Source organism: Anabrus simplex, chromosome 5 (assembly GCF_040414725.1).
Source record: "Anabrus simplex isolate iqAnaSimp1 chromosome 5, ASM4041472v1, whole genome shotgun sequence".
In the NCBI taxonomy this organism is placed as follows: Eukaryota; Metazoa; Arthropoda; class Insecta; order Orthoptera; family Tettigoniidae; genus Anabrus; species Anabrus simplex.
The window spans coordinates 294325624-294333565 of NC_090269.1; positions in this window are offsets into that span (position 1 = coordinate 294325624).

The following is a 7942-nucleotide window of genomic DNA, read 5'->3' on the forward strand; positions in this document are numbered from 1 at the left end:
ATTCTCTGCACGTCCGACGGAAATTGCTTGATTATTGTCTGCACGATTTCTGCGTCAGACACAGGGGAGTCTAATTGTCTAAGTTTCACGAGCTGTGTTAAGAAGAAGTCTAAGTATCGTGTGGGCTGTGTCGACATGTACTTGCGAGTGTACAAGTCCATCCTGAGTGCTTGTTGTGTTGACAAGGACCAGTACCTTTCGAGGAAAGCCTTCTCGAAATCTTCGAACGTTTTAAAAGTATCTACGAAACCATAGTACCAGGTCTTCGCCTGTCCTTCGAGATATTTTTCTACAATGCATAGTTTCTTGTCTTCTGGGGCTTTAATATCTTGGAAATATTGTTTCAATTCCCTAAGATATACTTTTGGGGTTATTTGTGACGTTCCACTAAATTTCTTCGGTTGGTCGTCACTCGTACGCACAATGTTTATGATCTGGGTGGAAGCTTCAGCTCTTTGCGTACTTTCCGGCATTGTCCTTTCCACGTTGAATATTTGTGTTATCGGCTCGCTCTGTGTCCGCTCATGCTGCGGCTGTATCCTAATTTCTCTGGCTACCTGTGACTCGGCTTGCTTGTCTACTAACATCTTGACTAAGGTCGACAGGTTTTCGCCCTGGGTCTTAATTGCCTGGATTTTTCCCTCTATGACCTCGTTAAATTCCTGTCTTACTGACTGCTCACTGAGTGTAATCGCACCCTCAGTTTTCGCTATCTTTTCTGACAGTTCGGTTAACCTCTTTGTAATATCCTGGGTCTCCGACTTTAAGGTCATGATTTCGTGGCTCGTTTCCTCCTGAGTCTCTCCAATCTGTACGCATACTTTATTCATTTCTTTCCTAGTCTCGTCCTCAATTTTATCTATCCGTTCTTCCAAGAGTATGATACCTCGAGCTAAGTCTTTGCCCTGATCTTGCACCATCGCCCTGGTTTCCCTCATATTTTCCTCAACAGTCGCGCTGTGGCTGTCTAACTGTTCTTGTATTTGTGCTTGTGCATCGGCTAACTTCTTTATTTCTTCCATAGTCTCCTGCCTGTTTGCATTACACGCCTGCATGAGTTTATCCTGGTTTTCCCGTAACTCTTTCTTCAATTCAACCTGGCTCTTTATAAATTTCTCCTCGAGCTTTACTTCGCACTGCTTGAATTCTTCTAAAACCTGTCCTCGTACTGCCTCTACTTTATTAGCAAGTTCGGCTTGGCTACTTTCAATCTTATTTGCAAGTTCTACCTGACTGAATTTTAATTCACCTTGTGTGGTTTTTAATTCGTTAGCTAACTCTACCTGGCTATTTTCTATTTTGTTTGCGAGTTCAGCCTGACTGGATTTTAACTCATCTTGATTTACTTTAAGTTCAATAGCTAATTCTGCCTGGCTACTTTCTACCTTGTTTACAAGTTCGGCCTGACTGGATTTTAATTCGTCGGCTAATTCTGCCTGACTACTTTCTATCTTACTTGATAGTTCGGCCTGACTCGATTTCAACTCACTAGTTGTTACGCTTAGATCGTTGATTGTTTTTATTAACATGTCCCACTGCTCCTGACTAATCGACATTTTATATGCTGAGAGAATACGACTGAGACCTTCAGGCTCCCCAACAATACCTCCAACACATGCAAGACACAGTAATCACGTATACAAAACAATTTTATCCTAAATTGGGATAAAATTATACAAAACACATCATTTATAATTAATACCACTACTTGTCAAACAGTACTATCACAGCATTTATATTTATCAACATTCAGTAAATCTATGTTCATGGCTGTTAGTCTGGGTACAAAATAAATTAAATGTAACGTGCAAAGTCCCGGGGATAAGCAAATCTGGCCCCAAAGGTGGGCGCCACGCTTTTCACTCCTCACTCCGGCCCCTGTGCCCTTTTAAAGGCCACAACTGCGGTGATCTCTTCTTTCTTCTGTGCGCCGGCTGCTCCTGTAATAAATGACATGTAAATAATACTCACCGCTGCATGTAGACTCTTCTTTCTCAGTCGTGTCCGTCCGTTATCCCCGGAGAGGCCACCCGCTGATCAAGGAGTGAGGAAATGAAAAGAGGGGTAAACTAACTAAAAATGACGGTACCCAAGACTGAATTTAAATTTAAATAAAAGACTGATTTATTAAATAAAATGCAAATGCTAAAAGTGAACGTAAACTGAACTAGTGAAAATGTAAACAAAATGAAATAAATAACTGAGACTAATAAAATTAAAGATTGAGGATCTGCCTTACAAAACAATCATAATCTGCCTACATAACTGACTGAAGGTCAAAACACCTTAATTACAATAATTCCAGATTCTCTTGACATAGTCTTCAAGTTAATAAAATGACTCAGTTTACAACTCTGGTCAGAAAGACCACCTTCTTGAAATACAGAATTACATTACGGAGAAAATATCTCTCAAAATAAATTTAAGTAGTTAAATCACAATAAAGTAAATTAAATTTGTTATGTCATCAAACCACTGACTCATAGGAGTTATCAAATGTTCATCACATGTGGCTCATTTGGTAAAACACCCAAATGTAAATAATCATGGACTGCACTGAGCAAGTGTATCACATAAAGAATAATTCGAAGAAAACAGAACAGCCATCAACATCACACTACATTTCCGACATGACCATTGTCTTATTCAAACACCTCATGGTTAAACAAATTAATTATCGAAACATCACTCTGAGTGTATCCAACCACTCATCTAAATTTTAACTTCATTTGCATGTCTGTGATAGACTGGACTTCTTAAGAATAAACCAAAATTTAGGCCAAGTGCCTGATGTTAACATTATCGAATGATAGCGATCCTTGTACATTAAAATTTTATTAAATTTGCCGCTAGCTGCATTTCATTATCAATTCATATATTTTGTGGTACCACCACTAGATGGAGGCAGATGCCATCTTATTTACCATTCATCGCGGCAGTTTTATACAATTGGTTTATTTAAAGATCGCTTCATTTCTAAATAAAATGTAGTGGATTTTAAAAGAAAGTTTGGTAATTACTTAAATGCCTGGTATGAGCATACCACTACTATTGTTTCGACCGTGACATAATCGATGATTCATAAACCTAACATCTGAAATCTTATTTACATCATTACCTTAATTAACGGAGAAACACTGCTCCGACAAAGAAACACAGAAATCAAAAAAAACTAGCCTAGCTACACTTATCTATTTACAACAAATCAAATATAAATAATTCACATACGCTTGCGTCCTACAAATAAATGGTAAGAAAAATACAATCAGAAAGGAAAACAAATAAGCAAACTAGATCCCACCATCGCGGCCTACTGGAAATTATCAAGGATAGATATGCGCAAAAATAATCGGAGTCTCCAGAAAAATATACCCCGCTGCGAGTAGCAAAAATATAAATATTGTGAATTTGACGGCAATCTCAAACCTTCAGACTATAAATGTCTGGACATGATACTATCTAACCTTGATGAACAAATTACTGTTATTTCATGGCATCCATGACTCTACATAATTATTCAAAACACATTGACTCGTCGCTCTGTTCACATTGTACACTGGCTAGCATTATCTTTCGAGCATCTACTCTCCCTGGAATTATTTAAACAAATACAGGCTTCTGCCTACTATCATAACCCATGTCGTACCACATTTAACACTCGTGATTGAATTCTTCATTTCACAATTCTATTTACTCGTTAATTCTCGACGTCATTATTATTCATTATTCTCAGAATACAGCCTCGCTCGTATCCGGCGGGCAAAAATATCTGTCGTGCACATTACGGCTTCTTACGACAATTCAAGACATGGTCCAAATCATATTTCCATCATCAACGTAGATCATCAGGGATATTAATCATCTAGCTCGATCTCTCGATCATTCACTGCTTAACATATCACAAAAATCTCAGAGCTGACTCATCAATGGCTCCCACTGTTTCTAATAAAAAAAAAATGACGAGATTGCCTCTCAAAACACAGATGTTGAAACATGTGTAACCGCAACTACACAGAAATAAAATACTCGCGTCTACCAAAAATCGTCGCGAAAATACACGGGGTAAGTACCATCAAAGCCGGTCATCTGAAGGATGATCCACAAGTAAAACAAGCTGAACTGCGCAAAATAGCAAAAAATAAACATTGAAAACATCGCGACGGCGTCTACAACATCAAAACTTCAACAAAAGTGACTCAAAGAAAAAAAACTACGATCTAAATAACATGATGAAAAATAATAATAAACTGGCATTACACTCATAGATCAAATATCAAAGCTGCCTAACTGTCAAAGTGACATACTACCGAAATCAACCATAACAACACGCAAACAAAATCTATCTAACAAAATGCACAAATAATCCTAGCTGAAAGTGCAAAATAACATTATTATTATTATTATTATTATTATTATTATTATTATTATTATTATTATTAGCAGTATTATAAAACTGTGAATTATTTACAACCCTACCTAGTACTCTAAACTACATTGATCATCGATTTGCCACGGTCCTACATGTTTATTTACATTATTTAATGATGCTCATACCTGTGATGGTGGAGGCAGGTCGGCTCGCCCTCCGGCCCCTGTCATGGTGGAAATTAGAATTCCATCTTCAAGCTGATGTGGTATTCCAGATTTTACACACGCAAATTTGACACATTTTTGCCATGCCGTGACACACGTTTATATTAGCACAAAACACTCGCATTTCTCTTACTCCAGTGAAAGTTAGAAGATGCCCCTGCAGACTCCTGTTGTGAAGCTGGACGGTCGCCTCGCTATCTACCTGGAAATCACCTGTTGGTCTGCTCGCCTCTCTCAGCTTTGTTTACACTCCCGCTTACAGAACATTAACCCCACGGGACATAACTGTTTCCTCAAGGTTGACTACTGCGGCCTGCATTGAAGTAAGTCAATCTCCTTCCTGTCTGTCTCTACTAGTTTCTGCCCGTAAATATCTCGCTTGCCAAAACAGTTTATAGAATGGTAGAAGCAAGCTAAAATACAGTTTATGTTGTGGAGGAAACTTTATGCTGATAACACATGTGAAACTACCAGTTGGTTAGAAATGTTTTTATGTAAATATGCTGAAAAACATGGATTTGTTCCTCTCGACTCGTAATGTGAGTTCATTTAAGTTGAAAGTGTAGCTCTTGCCTACTCCCCTTGCATTTACAGTAAAAGTCTGTTAAAGTGTTCATTTTCCGAAATGCTATTCTCCCAAATAAATAATACAAGGCTTTCTAAAATGTCTACAAGTGTCTAATCGCTTTCTTACCAGCCAAAAGCAAATCTGACTAATAAAATTAGCTGACACACTCTGTCACTCTGTCAAACGTAGATACACTGAGATTATTTACAGAATTACTGCGAATTAGTCAAAACACACTGTCAATACTCAAGCCAACAACTGAGAATTCAGAAACACTGAGACTTACAGAATCACTGCCAAGACTCAACAAAACAACTGAGAACTCTGAAGACACTGAGAACGACTGAGAACTTGGAATGACTGAGAATTCGACCCTCTGGTCGCTGGTTTTTGTAAAGATTCCTCCCACCACCTGGAAAATAGTTCCGTGGAAGGGATGTGGCGTAATGATCTAGTCCTCGGGAGCGCTTTCTCGTACATCCGTAGGTTATGGTTTTCAAAATTCATATGCAAAACTTCCTAAATTTTGTCTGACTCACATGTGATATTGCGCCGCGGGAAATGATCACAGGATGATCCACACGACGGCGCGCGTCACTAGTGTTATTTTCTTCCGGTGGATGGCTTCATCCCGCCATGACAGCTCCTCCTTCCGGGTCCTATTACTCCTCCGTGTGAAGTTGAATTTTATTAATTAGGCACTAATTTACCACCGATTCGCACTGATAATTCACCAAATATTATAAAGAAGTCAGGACACTGTTTTTCACTATCACACCGGGCTTCAGATCGCGAGATACTGACTGTAGATTTCCCGGTATGACAGTTCATTCAAATTTAGAATTTTCTGATTGGCTGAGACTTTCGCGCCCTTCGAAACGTGGCTGCTTCCATTTCCTCCCAAGGATTGGCGGTTAATGTCGTTGTCCCCTATTGTCCTAGCCAAGTAGGTCAGGCTTCAACGCGTGCTTTTCTCGTGAGAACGAACAGCAAGTCGCCCCTCCTAGGCGGTGTCATAAAATTTATTGGAAGGAACCCTAAGGATGGTTTACAAGTTGGTCGTGCTTAGAGAAGAGTTTCATGGATTCTCCTCGCCGTCAAGCTGGCGCCAGAAAGTTCCTTTGTGACTGCTGGATTCACAGCCTCACTGTGGTATCTCATATGCGAAATATTCAATTTAATTGTGAATTAAATTAGGCAAATTCGCTTATGGGTGCAATATACCATATCATTTTTCATATTTTTATAAGAAACCATGGATAAAATCACAAATGTTAAGGAAAAAAACAATCTTCCTTCCTTTTCCTGCCTCGTAGCGAGAACAGAACTTCGAAATTGATGCAGAAGTCTACCGGGTGTTCATTCGAGGGAGTAGCATTTCACCATCTGACACTATACGATAAAAATATTTTCAGAATTCCTCACAACCCTCAGATATACCCCACAAATATATATTACCTAGATAGTACGTTCAATCCTAGTTGAAGGTGTTTAAACGCGGTAAAATCTGTGCCATTGGATTGTGACACGTTAAAATACTCCTGCACTACAATGTTTTGACACTCCTGCGCCTCCTAAAATCTGTAGCAATTGCAGACTGGAGCGATGTAAAACTATTATTATTATTGTCGGGCTGAGTCGCTCAGATGGTTGAGGCGCTGGCCTTCTGACCCCTAGGTCTACTTGGTAGGTTCGATGCTGGCTCAGTCCGGTGGTATTTGGAGGTGCTCAAATACGTTAGCCTCGTGTTGGTAGATTTACTGGCATGTAAAAGAACTCCGGCGGGACTAAATTTCGGCACCTCGGCGTCTACGGAAACCACAACTCTACTTAGTAGGATGTAAATCAAATAATACTATTATTATTTACTTAGCCATTCTCATCTCATGTAGGCCTTGTTTTTCCAGCTCTTCATCATCAGCATCCTCCCATTATTTTCATTTACACGCTTCGGTTCACTTTATGGCGATTATGAACAGTGCTTAAATGTTCGTGTGTCCATTTCTTTGTTTTGTACTTTGGCCGGTGTACATTACAAAAACACGAAAGTTTTAAATCAAAATAATTTCTATACAACACGTGCAATGACATTGTTCAATATCATTTTGAAAAGGAAGGACCAGTGTACCCAGCAAGTGTCTGATGTTGTATGATGTGATGTAATAGTGCTGCCATCTTGAGGTAAAAAATCGCCGTGCCGCGCGAGTACAATTATTGTATCTCTTAGATTCCCGCGTGGTAGCATGTCATGGTAGGTATAATTTGATCAGTCGCAGTCCGTTCTGCATGTATGTAGCAAAAGTAATTCAAATACTGAACATTTGAGGATGCAAGCTCACAGCCGCGTGCCCTTGACTGCACGGCCAGCTCGCCCGGTCGTCTCAGAATGTAGGCCGCAGAGTGTCATCAGGAGAGTTCTGCGTTACTGGAGCTCCAGCCGAGCCCTTACATAGCCACAATGTTAGAAAATGATTTGGAGTACATGGACTTGAACAATGCAATTTTGCTTAGAATTAAGACGTAAAATGTCAACAATAAAGTTTTAAAATTTTCTTTGCGTCGCAACGGCACAGATAGGTCTTATGACGGCTATGGGATACGAGTGGAAGGGAAACGACCGTGCCCTTAATTAAGGTACAGCCTCACCGAGCTCGATAGCTGCAGTCGGTTAAGTGCGGCCAGTATCCCGTAATCGGGAGATAGTGGGTTCGAGCCCCACTGTCGGCAGCCCTGAAGATGGTTTTCCGTGGTTTCCCATTTTCACACCAGGCAAATGCCGGG